At 43.9% G+C, this 15,883-nt stretch overlaps 1 protein-coding gene across 3 annotated transcripts in view; it reads left to right on the top strand.

Annotated features, from left to right (window-relative positions):
• Positions 1–885: 885 nt before the first annotated feature.
• The window catches only part of LOC107206296 (protein AHNAK2), a 37,617-nt gene continuing 22,619 nt past the window's right edge, over positions 886–15,883 (top strand). For 2 of the 3 annotated variants that reach the window (XM_019007102.2, XM_015632041.3), the window contains exon 1: positions 886–1,316. The gene's annotated coding sequence lies outside the window, so the exon portion shown is untranslated. The remainder of the gene's footprint in view (positions 1,317–15,883) is intronic. The other variant, XM_015632042.3, reaches the window with a different exon arrangement.

Here is a 15,883-nt window from a genome sequence, read left to right as displayed (position 1 = left end):
AGCATAAAAAATCCCAAGCACAGCATCTACCTTGACACGAAATGAGGCTGCTCTGTAAACATCAGGGTTTTCCTTCTCCTTTGGCTGGAGTGTTTTTTACCTGCTCTGGGGTGTTGGCAAAGCAGCTGGAGCAATTACAGGACACTCCCAGGGCTGCTTATGTGTTGTTTGTATTTTGCACCCTCTCCCACCTCACCCCTGTTTGACAGAATGCAAACCTGCGGCCAGATGTGTCTGTGAAACTCGGAAACCCGGGCTGAAATCTGTTGCTGTGACTTTTTAAAGCTTCGGGGAGGAGGAGTTAAAGGATCAGCGGAATTCCTGGGAGGGGGAGGAATCAGCTGTATTAGAAATTTCTTTCCTTTACATGGGGTGAAATAGAAACAGGTGAGAGGAGGGGCTGGGAATTTTCATAAATCCGTTTTTGCTGGCGTTAAGCAGCTTCGCTCAAGTGTAGAATATCAGGACACGCTGAGCACAACTCCAAGCACTGGCACTCCCACCTTGCGAGTCACCATAGTGCTTCACTGGGTGGAAGGACTGTCAGCTCAGCATTCAGGGGGCTTTCAGGGAAAGCATCAGACGGCTGACTAAAAGTGACAAGGAAAAAATAACTTGGAGAAGACACTGGGGCAGCCTTGAAGCCCGTTTGAACCGCGCTGCTGTGACAGGCGGACAGACTGCATCCTGTGTGTGTGCATGCTTGCATGAGAATTTATTAGTACATACAACGCTAATTACCCAGTAATGTCCTGAAGCAAGGCTGGGAATGAATTTCAGGAAAAGAGATGTTTGTTTTGCGCGGGCGCCCACATCCCATATACTTTGAGTCCCGCGGAAATTGCCCCGCATCTCCACCCTGCGAGCGCCTGCAGCTGTAGGCAGCGAGCTGCGAGAGGACACAGAGCTCACAAAAACCCCCGTGCCCCCATTCCTCAGCGTCCCCCAGCATGGAAAGCCTGAGTAGCAGCAAGCCCAGGCTCTGTCCCCTGCTCCCGCCTCAGCTGAAGCCGTACAGCTGTTGCCCGAGCAGAGAAAGGGATTGGATTTCACAGGCTGTGTAATCTGCGACAGTGCTCTCTGCCTTGGGGATAGCAACGAGCCTCACCCAGGCTCAGCCATCCCCTTTCTGCCCGTCAGGAACGCCCCGGTCGACATAGAAGGAAAATTGTTTGCTGAATTTCTGCACAGCCCTCCTTCCAATTGCTGGAGAGAGAGGGGGAGTGAGAAAGAGAGAGAGTTTAAGGCAGGCTCTGCACTGGTGTTCTGGGCTATTTCAACTTCAGGGCAACTTTAGAGAACTTCAGTTATTTTTGGTAAGTTTTTTTCTTAAAACCCAAACGTCTCTCTCTCTTTCTTTTTTTCTTTCTATGAAATCTCTGAAGCAGATTGCAAAAGTTTCCAGTAGATGATGGGCTTTGAAAAATGCAGAGATGTGGGCGTGAGCATTTTGCGTCCTTTGATACAGAAACCGGACTTTACAATTGTAAAGACATAATGTTCCCAGCTGTTGTACTTGATAAGTGAAACCTGGAGATGTTGTGTATTAAATGACACTGCTGGGGAAAAGTATGCCCAGAGCTTCAGCCAAGGTGCATCTCACCTGGTGTAAACCTTTGTCTCTTTCTTGTGTATGGGAAGAGGTGAGATCAGGGATGAACAAATGTGTTCACCCTGATAAAGTTTCTGACCCAGGTTTTTACGCAGCGGGTTTCAAGCCTCTTAGCCTCCCAAAGCTCTCAGAGGGATATTGGTTCTTAGTGTATACACACCCCTCCATTCAGTAATCTCTATTCCACAACATGCATGTTGTTTTCCTTACTTCCTCTGTCTGTATACTTAATCCATCGGGACGATCTCAAAGATAGTGAAACTCTTTTGTAGTGCAAAGAGCCAATCCCAATTGTTGCAATGAATTGCAGGGTGCAAAGAGCAATTTTCTTACAGTGAGGTTGATTTCTGATGAATATGAGTTTTCTGTTATTTGTTCTTCCCCTAGATATATTTTGGACTTTTTAGTATCTCTGCTCCTATAAGGGGAACACTATTTGTGTGAATATTATATCTCAATAGATACTATTTGCTATATAATATACTGACTTGGCATTAGGATCTCTGAATGTTTCTGGAATTTGAGACTATGATTAACCTTGAAACATTCAAAAAGCAGATCCTTAATCTTGTCAGTAGAAGTTGGATCCTGGAAGTGCTCACTGCAAGGCAGCTGAGGCTAGTTCATAAAGTGTTGGGAAATACACAGGGTAGAATTATTCTGTACACCTGTCTAGGTTCACCCATGTACCCTGATATCTTTCTGAACATGTGAATACAGATGGTCAGAAGTAGAACTGATGACTGTAACCACCTGCAGAGAAAATGAAAAGTCCGTTCTCTCAAGGCTGCGATAGAAAAGAGAGAAAACATTACTCATATGAGAGAAAAGACCAAAAGTCATTGCTAAAACAAAAATAACCATTATTCTTTATCATTTATGACACAAAAAGCACAGAAGGTTGGATGATGGCTTGTAAGAGACACAGTACTTAGCTTACGATCACCTGTCGCATGTGTGAGGGAAAAGGTCTTAGTGTTGCCTCACTCTTTATTTTACTATAATAATGAAGAAAAACTACAAGAAATTTTGCAGATCTAAGCAAATCAGAAGTAAAACAGCTTACAACAGCCAATTTACTTCCTAAGTCTATCCTTACACAGGTTGAAAATCCAGCATAAAAAAAGTCTCAGATGTTTAACAGTACAGGAAAACCTATAACATCCCAGGATTTATTGGTTTTTATTAGCTATGTTTAAAAATGATAAGTGTGACTGGAACTTTTAATTGCAGAAAGTCTGTAACAATGGAGTTAACAATAACTCTTCAGCAATAAACTGAAAACTATAAATCTGCGCCAGGCGCTCTGTGGTGCTGACATGCTCCATGATGGCTGTAGCTTTTCTGCTCAAGCATGTAGATTTGTTAGCTAAAACTGCATTTTACTATCTTTGGTGTGGCACTCTCGTAAAGTAAACTCTACTATTAGATTATGAGGCTTGTGTAAATCTCTGACTGAAGTCAGTTTGACTCTAGTCAGTGCTCATAAGCAATCCATCGGGGATGGCTGCCTTCCAACCTCCTCTGCAGCGGGTGTTAATGTCTTTTCAGTCGGATGGGGCAGCGGTAACTTCTGGCAGTGGCTTGCCAGGGGTTTGGAGATGGCACGTATTCCCTGCTTTTAATTGTCTTGGACGCCCAATCTGTATTCACAAAACTATGAGGTCAACGTGCCTCTATTCGCTTTTGGCTGTACTTGAAGATCATCACTGAAACAAAATCCAGCAGTCTGCAGTGCATGGTTATTGGGAATAGCTGCAATCTGAGTTAACCTCCTGTTGACTTCAGGGGGTTCAGTGCCCTGTGCTTGGACACACCTTTCTCCAGGAAGCCACACCGTGACCTTCACAGGCAGTTCACTTAACGTGGTCCCTGTGAGTGGAGGGAGCATCAGGCTCTTACTGAGATGTTGTGCCCTACATGAAGCCACAGGAGTGTGTATTTGAAGGTTTGAGCCTCCAGATGTACTCAAAGCTTTGGGCTGTTTTTATTCTTCAAGTTTTCTACTTGGGAAAGGAAGTAAGTTCATCCTATGCAAGTGCAGAACACTAAGAGATTACAATAAGGTTTTTTCAAGGATTCCTCACGTTCAGAGACCTAAATAATCAGAATATAAGGCAGCGTATTTAAAAGATGTGAAAACTTATCTGAGTAAATATTTAAGTAAATAGAGTCAATCTATTTTTTTATATCTAGCTATTTTTGTGTTCCATAATGTTGCTTACATTCGGAAACAGCAAAATATGCCCTGGAAAAAAGAAAACAACAAAACAGGATTTCCTCCTCTGGGGAAACATCTCACTGTGTCTGTGGGCTCTGTATTGCAGGTAAAATCTGAAGCAGTAAGGCTGAGAAAAGCCTCACCATTAACCTTGTTGGGAGCGAGGAGGGGACCTGGCCCTCTGCACCGGCACAGGCAGACCCAGCAAGGGCAGGCACTTGCTCTCAGGCAGTTTGCCATGTCCCTGACCCCCCATGCACCAACAAACTGTTTTCCTGACAACCCCAGCTAACAACTGCTGCCTTGTCTGCTTCCCTTATGTGTAACTTCCAGTCTGCCCAGCAGGCTTTTCCCTCCACAGCCAAGTGGTGGAGCAGCACTGAGCGATGGAGGGGATTCAGCTCCTGCTGGAGCTAAGATTAAACTTGACCAGAACTGGTTTGCCTTCTCTCCACATGCTGCAGGAATCGAGGCAATATCCTTGTGGCAGAGGACATTTGGATGACCCACAGCTGTGCCTAACCCCAGTATGGGAGGGTTATGCTCCAAGGCAAATTTGCTAAATCCACGTGTTTGCTCTGGATTTCAGAGTCGAGGCTGGAATTCATTATTTCAAATTGGAAAACAAAACCTCAGGCTAGGAGAGGACCTTTCACGTACTAAATACTTCCTACCAACATGTTTAATTCCTGAAAGGGGACTATAGGTAGCCAAATATCTGAAAGTAACTGCTGACTTATTGCAGAGAATAAGGCTGCAGTTTTCTGTCAAAGAAGGGAATGACCAAATGTGTAGTCCAGAGGACTAAAACAAGTCAAAATATGTTAAGGGTGCTATGGCATGTAAGTAATAAATAGGCCAGGATAATTGGTAGAGGACCCATCAGTAAGGGACGGCAGCTCTGCAAGGGAGAGTCCCAGGCCACGGTAACAGCCCAAATCCCAGCAAAATTCCATGGGGCAGGAATGCAAGTGCCTGAAGAAGAGCAGGCACCAAGTCCACTTCATCTGCCTAATAAAGATAGCAGTGTCTTCAGGGGGCAGAATTATCTGTTTTTCAGAAACACAAACAAGGAGATAAGGTTTATATTATTTCCAAGCTAACTGATAAATGCTGGAGACTCCAAAGCCACAGTAACTGCTCTTCACTGCTGGGCAAATGTTGTTTTTTCTCTGTAGTTAAGAGAACAAACACTACTTGATTTTGATAGCAGTGGTCTGTGCCTCACTTTCATAGAGTCAGAGGAGCAGCTCTTATCCACGCAGCCCTCTGATTTTAAATACCTTTTACCTGCCCACTGACCTCCCAGCTCTCTCCCCTTGAACAGTGGTGTGTTTGCAGCCTCAGCCAGCCAGCACTGAAAAACAAAGGTTTCGAGCTGCACATATTTCTTCCCATTTCCACAAGTCCTAGCTAAATAAACTAATAAACTGTTACAGATATAAAATATTCCAGCCTAAAGTGCATCCTGAAAGCTCACATATTTTATTAGTCCAGTCATTCCCACTCTTCCTAGGATTCCCATACTCCACACCAGCCATAGGGGGCAAATGTCATCAGGTTTCCACAGGTCCTCTCTTCATTTACTTACTGTGTGGTTTGCTCCAGCTCCTGGACCTTTGACTGTCAGCCAGGCACAGTGCTCTACTTTTCCCTCAAGTAAACACATGCAGGAGCTTTTCTTTCCCTTGCCTCTCACCACTCTTTTTAATCCAAGGAATTTGCCTTAGCACTATTACTTGGAGGAGCAAATTCCAAAATGGGAATTTTAGCCATAGAAACTCCAGGACATAGAAGAAACTCGAAGGGCATGCATGCAGGAGCAAAAATTATTAAAGTTAGCAAATGGGATAGTAACTTTTCCACACAGCAGGAATGGCTTTAACTGATGCTTGCATTGTATTCTGAAGGGGAGAAATGGCTCAGTGGGACTGGGCATCGTTATCTTGAAAATTAGTTAGAGATCAGCTTTTGGTGAACCTCAAAGAAGTTAGCAGCTCTCCCTCAGATCAAAAGATCAGATAAGCATACCAAAGATTGGGTTTTTTGGGTTTTTTTTAATTTGCCTGAAAACTGAGCATGGCGGTATTAGGCCAAAGGTTGGACTTCATGATCTTGGAGGTCTTTTCTACATTTAAAGATTCTGTGATTCTGTATGTGTGAGCTTGTTGGAAGGTCTATAAGATGCAGCTCTGTGAAACTATCATGAGAAAGTTGGTGGTTTCAATTGCTGATGTTTCCTGATATTAGCTGAGCTTCCCCTATTCCTGCTTCTAAAATCAGCTGAAAGCAAATAATTTACAAGAACACAAAAATGTCATTAAACATTCCCCAAATATTTTCATATATGTCAGAGCTGATCTGATTTATGCTTCAGTGAAAGGTTGCATTGATTTTTATATGAACTGTGTCCTCACACTCCTTAAGGCAGACTTTTTCACATAATGGGCTTGATTATGAGAAAAAAATTGTTTGCAGAATGAATAGCTTAGCCAACTCAGTGTCTAAAGAGTGAGTAAGAGCCCAGTTTGTAGGAAAACTGAGCATTTTCACACGAGAATGACTGCATGGAGGTTCATGGTGATGCCATCTTGCTACTCAAACTTCCCACAAAGAGTGGTGGGTAATATATTCTTAGGCTTTGCTATCAGTGCCATTTTTTGGGAGCACGTCTCAGACTAGAAAATGATTGACTATGTAAGTGGTGTAAAACAGACTTTTCATACACAGGTATTTATGAGAAGACATTCCAGTGATCAGCAGAGCAGGATGGAGGCAGGGCCCCCACAGATCTGCTATGAGAGGAATAAATTTAGTAATGACACTGTGATCTTATATCTGTATTTGGGTTATATGTTCACAGTGGATTTAACCACTGCTTCAGTCAGTCTAAAAGCAATCTGTGAATTAAAGGGTTTGGATAGAGATAGCAGGAGAAATCATGTTTTTCTTCTTGAAATTATCCTTCCACAGAGATTAAAAAGAAGCTTTTGGATAACTGTACTGGATTATGCCAGGAAAGCTCATCATAGGGATTAGTGCATTAAGTACATAATTATAATGTATACATTGCATGCTTCACCAGCCAAATATATAAACCTTATTTAGTCTAAATAAACCTTAAAGCCTAGAGAATAAGCCTAGCACTTTCAGATAAGCTCAAGCATGAATGTAATCTCTCCTTAATATACCAGCTTTTTTCTTAGAGAGAAAACAGTGTGCTCAGTGCATGTGACAACAAATCATCCCTGGGTCTCATGGTGAGGAGATCAGAGCAGCCATCAGAAGTCCCTGAGGAGCCCAAGCAAACTGTCCACAGCATTTTCCTGGGAGCTCTGCCCAGTGTTTCCCTTCCTTCTCTCCCTTTCTCGCTTTGTCTGCTTTCCTACCATGGATAAACAGCCCCAGTCCTGCAGAACTGCTCACATCCCAGCTGCGTGGCCAGCCCCAGGCCATGGGACCCCTCCCAGAGACCTGGATCATCATTTCCCTTCTGCTGCTGCTGAGCACAGCAGCACTAGGAGTGTGGAGGGTGTGTGGGTGCCTGAGGTATCCCTGTTCAGAAGTCAGGCTGCTCAGAGGGTATTGGAAAGTACAGCACCCCAGACTGGCAGGATCTCAGCAGCACTAGGTAGGGAGAACCTGGCAGCAGAAATATTATTTGGGGGGCAGCAGTGTTATGTCATTCTGGGGCTATCATGAACAGGTATATGTCTCAGCAGCATTTACTGCACATCAGTAAATTATGTCCTAGTCAACCTATGGACCCCAGAGCATGTTGTCACACAAATTCAGAACTCTTGATTAGGAAAATGCTGCAGTCCCTCTCTGTCAGCATAGAACTGTGGCTTTTCCAGGAGAGCAGTGCCTGGTGCAGTGGCAGGGAGGGCTGTGGCAGATGGCAGAGCAGAAGGGTGGTGGTTCTGCAGGTTGGGTGTTCGCAGGCAGACAAACAGCGCAATGCTAGCAGGAGCATTCGCGGCACTCAGCACTGCAGGTACTCTGGAACAGAGAGCATGAAGCACCTGAGTTAGATTAACTTGTTGGATGTGGACCATAGTTGATGGCATGGCTTGGGTAGGAAAACCTGTGGAAAAAACTCTGATTTCTTATTTTCAGTTTATAGAGCTTTTTTTTTCCCAAAGAAAAGTTGAAGTTCATACAGCACCCATGAAGGGAGATTGTGACAGGCCCACCTTGACATCCTTTGCAGATGGTACCTCTGGGATCAGTCTGCTTGGCACAAGCAGTGTTGAGGGAAAATACTTCGGCAAAAAGACAAGGATGAGAGCAGAGAAGCCCACAGCACAGTTTCCTACCACACACAGCCTGCTGCTGCAGCAAGGCTGCCCAAAGGTGCCTGCAAACCCTTGGGATGAAGTGGTGGAGTCAAAGACAACCCTGGAGCAGGGACAGAAGCCAATGGCATGGAAAGAAAACCAGTGATTTTGGATTATCTTTCAAGCAGCCAGCAGGGCCACACACAGACACATCCAGCCACAGGCCAGTGAAAACCAGTGTGGGTGAGACAACCTCATGCAGCAAAATCCCCTCCTTGCCCATGTGAGCAACCACAGGCTTTTCCAGCCCAGGGGAAACACCTTGTAGGAGTTGTATCAGACACTGGTGCCACAGAGCTGTGTTGCACATCAGCAACAAGACACACTGACATGTGTTTGGGGTGTTTCTGCTGACTACTGCCCCCATCATTCTCAGATGTGCTTCATTAATTTATGTGCCCTCCTGTGTGTCTGGAGCTTATTGCTGGTTCACATTGAGTCCCTGCCCTGCTTTGAAAGATGGGGATTGGAGTCAGCAGATCCCTGGTGTTTGATAGGGAAGCGTTGCTTTTGCAATGATCCCCCAAGTTGTGACATGCACTGAAAACTGGTCCTCTGCCAGCAGTCCTCTGCAGGGAGCTGCAGCTGAGCTCAGGTGCTGCATGAACACCTCTCCAGTATCACACTGCTACGCCATGGCCTGGGCTGACAAAGTCTGGGCCCCATGACAGCACACACAGATACAGCCCATGGGCCTGGGGCTTTCATTGGCACCAGAGCCAAGGGAGAGCAAAAGAACTATAAAAGACCATTATGAATGTTTCCCCTCCCCACAAATCCTCCTCTTTCAAATGCCCAGTAAGGGATGTAGAGGGAGGGAAAACCATCATCCTCTAATCCAAAACAGGAGCTGGCTGTCATACCAGCACAAACAGACCACGCCAACTCCTCCACTAACTCTGCTCTTGTGAGGAGACAGAGATGGACTATGATAAGGTTTTGGCTCTCAGACACACTTGGAACCATGGGGAAGGCCAGGCAGAGCCTGTGCATTCAGGGGAAGGGAGCTGGGACTTGCTAAATCAGCACTGACAGATTGCAGCAAGGAGCAATGTCCTTGACCTGGCTGCAATAGCTCTGAAGAGCAGGAGTGAGAGCTTCCTGCTTCTCAGAGAGTTTGCAGACACCAGTGTCTGTGGCAGGAGCACAGGCTCAAGTCTGTAAAACTGACTATTGTTGCACAAAAATGGCACAACCCAGCCATGTTTGTCAAGACCTGTTCTTGTCATTTATTGCTGCTGCAGTCGGAGGGCAAGTTAAGGTCCCCACTGTGTTAAATGATATACAGCCTCCTGCCCAGGTGTGCCTCAGAGAAGGTTTGTGTCAAGCAACTAGAACAAATTGGAGGTGACAGTTATGAGGAAATATCAGAAACAGTTCTACAGAGAAAGAAGGAAGGCTTTTTTGGGCTGCATTTTTGTCTGTTTCAGTGTCTAGAAGATCTCAGAAAATGTCAATCGTAACAAAGCCCTGTTGGCTGGAGCAAAGCTGTGGATGCAGTTATCCACCATGTGGGTTCATGCAGAGTGCTTATGGTGGAGGCACCTGATAGAAGAGCATCTAAGAAGACCATGAGCTCTTTGACCTTGCCTTGTGTGGGATCTCCAGATGCTATTCTGCAGAGGAGTAGGAGGCTGCTGCTCTCTGACAGGAGACCTGAATGCAAAATCTGGAGGGCATTTGTTTTCCCATGAAGAGAAATGGGGGAGTTTAGTATTTTAGGCAACCTGCAGCTGCTAGACTTTTTGTTCCCACTGTTGTGCCCCTTGAGTATTTGGGTGAGAGGAGAATAAAACAGAAAATGCTGCATTTCTTTTTAACTGTCCAGTTCCCCTGAAGTACCTTGAATAGGCAGAACAGCATATTGGAAGTGGAGTTATAGCACCAGCAGCACAATACCTACCATCCCAGCTGGATTTGTATGATGACAAGTAGGAAAAATGAAATGGCATTCACCTTGAGGGTGAGAAAACAGGCAAGTGAGAATGTGTTTAACTGCTCAGAGACATGGACTTACCTTGGGCTGACAGCAGGAAGGATATTTTGCTGACATGACATGATGTATTTGATGGAAATGACATTTACATTGCTTTTGGAAAATACATGAACATTGCCTACCACACAGACAATATAGATAGCTTAATGAGCAAATTTTAAATATTTGGGCATTCTGTTCAAAAAATAAGGTGATGGGAAATTAATATTATTTAGCTATCAGTCTTTTGGCAGACCTGAGTGGGTTCAATGAAAGAAACATCCTGACAGACTTTCCTACCTTTCAATAAAATAAAAATAGATAAGAACAGTTTAATAGGTAAAAAAAATCCACACACAAAAGCAAAGCGAAACAGTTAATTAATTGGCAGGCAGGTATTCAGCCATCCCCAGGAAATCAGGACTCCATCACAGGCACTGGGGAAGACAAATGTCATGATTCTGAATTTGTCCTACCTGTCCTTCTCCCAGCTTTATATACTGAGCAGATGCCATATGGTCTGGGATATCCTTTGGGTCAGTTGGGGTCAGCTGTCCCAGCTGTGTCACCTTCCAGTTCCTTTTGCACCCCCACTCTGCTCAATGGTGGGGTTGCTGTGAGGAGCAGAAAAAGCCTTGACTCTGTGGAAGCACTGCTCAGCAATAACAAAAACATCCCTGAATTATCAACACTCTTTCCAGCACAAATCCAAAACACAGCCCCATACCAGCTACTATGAAAAAAAAAATTAACTCTGCCTCAGCCAAAACCATCACAGTTACAAAAACTGTGGTTTTGTAATTAGTGGTTCTTTGCAAAGTCATGAAATATATACATGTATACACGATGCATATCTATATAAAAGTAGTATGTGCTTAAATGAGTTTTGCACTGATAGGCTCCTTGGCAAAGAAATCACTTTTAGTTGTCCATTAGGGCTGGATTCAATAGAAATGTTGGCTGACTTTATTGCAAGCCTTGGAAACCACTGGAGTATTCAAGGCTTAGGCAGTCAGATGCCTGCTTTAATTTCTATTGACAAAGGAAAAGGAGGGATGAGTAAATGTAAAACATTTCCTTCCAGCATTGAGCTAAGAGAGGCAGCATGGTGCAGAGAGGAGGTGGAATCCAGGACATCTGGGTTGTATTTATTGTTGGCTCTCCTGCCAACTTGCTTTGTGACTTTGAGCAAGCAATTTTTTTCACTTCACTATCTTATTTTCTGCAGCATGGGGAGAGCTCACCTAATCTCACAGGCTGCTTTGGACAGGTGGGTGACCATGACCAAGATGCTGCAGTTGCCAAGCTGGCAGATTGGTGTGCCAGGCAGTGCTGTCTGTGTGATAGAGGGTGCAAGGGGTAGCTGTGCCTTTTGATAGCCCAAAGAGAAAGAAGTTCATCAAGTATCACCATGCCTGCATAAACATGTGTCCATGAGTACCAGTAACCAGTGCCTCTACATCACAAAGTAATTTGGAGCTGAAGTTGGGTTGGCAACCTCTACCAATAATCTCCTATTTCATTTTCTACAGTACTCCCAGAGATGAGCAATTGCTTTGGGGCTGAATCACAGAGAATGAGGTGGCTAGTTTGAAATGGTCTCTATTTGTGTTTCCTGGACCCAAAGCTGTTTTCAGGTTCACAGTGTGGAGGAAAGAAGCCTGGCAGCTTCCTTTTATTTTCTTTTTTGTAAGATGCATTTTCTGCCAAATGTGAAGAACTGAAAAAGCATGTGAAAGCCAAGAGAGAGTCATATATGGCCCTCTGCATGCCACCATGTCTGTAGTCCAGCACTGATACTTGGGCAATTGCTGGAAAACTTCTGCCTATCTTTTATTTGTCTTTGTTTCTCACTTTATACAACACTGATGTCGTAGTGCAACTTGCTGTATCCACCAACGGAGCTCATGGCTAATCTACAAAATGCTTGCATTTTTTTCTTGAAGCATTTACTGTTACAAGGTTGCAGGTATGATTGCTGTGAGCAGTGATGTGTGCTCTGCTGGATTTTGCAACATGAAATCAAAGCTGACCTCAGCCCATATCACGGTCTGAATTACAAGATGAATGCCATGCAACATGCCATGTATCATTTTCAATGAGGCCAAGTGATGTCTTGCTTGAGGAGGCACAGAATGAAATATCAGTACTTCAGGATTTCTTCCTGTGGCAATAGATGATCAGCAGGTATCATGTAAGTCCTACTGATTTTTGTAAGCTTCCATTTATGGCTGTGTCCTGATGAGCCTACTGGTGGGTCAAGATGTTGTTCATGAAACCTTTTGGAAATACCTGGAACACAAGAGCTTGGGAAGACTTATCTCTCCACAAAGTTGTACATGAACTCAAGATGCTGTTGAGTATCATACAGATGATAGAAGAACTTGTCAGGAATAGTGATAATAATGTGCCTTTATGCACTGTACAAATCTGAGAATAAAGATGCAATATTTAAGTGTAGATACAGGGTAGTTAAAATCAATAGAAAACATGATGGAGACTGATCTGATCTGATCTGTACACTGTACTGTAATATTCCCCTTTATTTTTTTAGCCTATGAAGGAGAAAGGTTATTAAGAATAACAGGGTAATAAGAGTATAAATTTTGCCTGACATACAGTAGCTTTGTTGTGAGCTGTCCTGGTTTAGGTGTCACTTCAACAGCATTGACTTTATGTCCTCTGTGGGGTACAGAATGTATTCTTCTTCTCAAAGTAACATATTTGGCAACTAGAATCAGTCAATTGAACTGGGGTGCAAGACACCTGAGTTCTGACTGGGTGTGTAATGCAGTCACATCACCTCTCTGTCTCTGCTGCTCCCTCTGCCCAGCCTCCTCCCCCTTTGGCTCTCTCTGTTAGTTTAACAGAAAGCCCTTTGGGCCAGCATTGTTCTCCACTGTGTATTTGTACAGCATAATGAGGTGTCAGTCTTGGGACAGGCTCTTGGAAACTACTAAAGCATAAATGGTAATAGAAATTAATTAAGTGAATACCCATGTCCTAGGTGTCCAGGCACGGTGTAAAAATTACCTCCAGAAAAGTGGTCTGAGTGTTTTAAAGTGTGATACAAAGCTTCTCCAGATTTCAGAGGCTTAAATCCATCTCTTAGCACACAGCCAGGACTTCCTGCAAAGTTCTCTAGTCCTGCACACACAACTTTGTGATGTGCAGTGAAAGCTTGATTTAAATTGCCATGGGTTAAAAGCAGTTATTCCCACAGTTCCCATTTCCTAATGTTTTCCACTTACAATGTTCTTCTCTTTTAATGTTCGTAGTAACTCATGCCAAAAAAGGTGTTTCCTATCATGTTCTCCTCACATTGTGTGTTGTGGTTTAGGGATTTTTTTTTTATTCCAAATTTTCAATCCCCAGAGAGCTAAGGTTAGTCATAAACATGCTTTTGGCTATCAGATTCATGTGTGGTTTGCTATAGCAACAAACAAAAGCATTAGTCAGAAACTGGCATGGAGCTATAAACACATATTTTTTTGTGATATTACCCAGAGTTAGCTGAATTTATCTGGTACACTGTTGCCACACAACTGCATTGTATTTAGGCTATAATCCTGGTTGAATAGGAACCTCGTAGAAAACCCAAATAATACATTATAGAGGAATAAGCAAGTCTGTTAACTGATGTTGTCGTCTGAAAATCATGGCCAAATTCTGCTATTGCACCATTATAAATTCAGCTGAACACCTTCAGGACACACATTTAGATCAGAGGCTAAAATCTGAATCTATATCTATGGAATAAGAGGAAAATTTTCATTAATTTTTTTAAAAAAACTTCTGCTTTGCCTTTGCTGTTTTCACCTCCATAATTCTACTGCAGCAAAACGATTAGAGGTAGGTGTTACCAGATTGCAGTAGATGGTTTAAGTTCACTGCCAGCACACTTGGAACACTTTATCTGCAGCATGGCAGGGAGGGTGAGAGTTGGTAAGGACAGTCTCTGTCTGGCTGTGCCTCCAGAGCACTGGGGAGGTGCAGTTTGTGCGGAGCTGGTGTCTATCCAGCCGGTCTGGACATGGCAGGAGTGGCTTGTGCAGCAAGTACTGGCTTCCCTGGGGAGCTGGTTGGGTTTGTAAGGCATTCACTGAAATCCCACAGCTACACAGCTACCAGTCCCTGAGCCAGCTAGTTTAAAGGTTGCCCTGAAGGCTCTACAGAAGTGGTGATTTTTGCCTAGGCAGAGTAGGCACATTCCTGCTTTATTCCAACCATTTGTCTTCTCTTCCCTGCACCTTTTCAGGAACATGAGCCCTGCTCTGTTTTGACAGCTGCATTTAATAAAAAACATATGTATGAAAAATGTGTTTTCCAGTATCCCTGAGCTGGCAATTCTCTGCAAGAACTTAAACTTCCCTATAAATTGTTCAGATACATTTTCAGATCCCTCTCTTTGAACATGTGTGTGTGAAGTGGTCATGACCTTCCCTGCTGCAGAGGTGTGCAGGGTAACATAGCTGTAATATCCACACCTGCCCAAGTGATAGAAGTCACAAATCCATCAGAACCTCCTTGTACCCACCAGTCTAGAAATTGTTCACAGGGCCAGTGGTTCCAGCTGAAGAGGATAAACCTGCAGCAACATGTACTTTGAACATGTGTGCTTGAGCCCTCTGAGAATTGTCTTTAGAACTTCAGGGATCAGGACCAAGATCTAGCATGGGCCAAGCTGTGTTCCAAAAACAAAGAGCTCTTCTCCTGAACCAAACCCATAGCAGAAGGACATGGCCCAGGAGATCCTACATTTCAACGCTCACTCTGTGCTTTGCTTAGTGTTGTTGAATCTGGGTCCTTCACACTTGAGACCCTGGCCCAGGTGTATTTTCAAAACCTTTTGAGATAGTTTTTCCATGGTAGATTTCCCTGACACAGAAGTGTAGAAGGACCTGGTTTTCAGTTAGCAGGACTTCAGGAGGCTTTGAGTAAGCAGGTCTAGTGAAAGGTGTCTCTGCCCATGGCAGGGGGGTTGGAATGAGATGATCTTGAAGGTCTTTTCTAAACCATTCAGTGATTCTGTGATTCTTTGACTTACTCCGGGCTTACATGTGGGTTTGTCTTTGCCCTTTTCCCATCCGTCTCTTTTTGCATCAAGCTCTGCACTTGATTTCTATGAAAAGAAAAAGAGGTCAGAGCATTTGTTTTCTAAGATCAACAGAGTGCTTTTCTTTACTCTCTTTTGGTCAAATGCGGGCAGATCTTCATAAGTGTTCAAAGTGAGATTAAGTAGTGTTCAAAGTATTTGCAATGAAGAAAGAAAGAAATTTTGCTCTCAGTGTAGTTGCAGAATTCTGTCAACACTGCCCCAACACCACTATAAAAAGCAAATATTTCAGTCTCTGCTAAAACCCTATTAACATCTCAGTCCATGGAGGACTTTGGGACTGCAGTATTTAAAAATGTCACAGTAAGATGGTGGTGAGCCTTTTGTTTTAGACAGGATAATTTCATGGTAGCAATCATTCTCCTTTTCTGGCATTATTGACTGTAAGCTGTGCACAGTGCAAGGAATGCAAATCCACCTTCTTTCGGAGAGAGCAATGGTCTCTCTGCTTCACACAGAGCTCACAGAGAGCTGAGCCACTGCTCAGACAGCAGAGTCCTCACTGGGGCCATTGGATCACACTGCGTGCAAGAGAGCACAGGTAGTAAAACACCATTGGTTTAAAAATACTCTTTGCAAAGATGTGCAGAAAACCCTACAGATGGACTGAAGGGCATTT

This window comes from Parus major, chromosome 5 (assembly GCF_001522545.3).
Source record: "Parus major isolate Abel chromosome 5, Parus_major1.1, whole genome shotgun sequence".
Classification (NCBI taxonomy): domain Eukaryota; kingdom Metazoa; phylum Chordata; class Aves; order Passeriformes; family Paridae; genus Parus; species Parus major.
The sequence above is the reverse complement of the archived record's forward strand: the minus strand, read 5'-3'. Positions and strand labels throughout refer to the sequence as shown.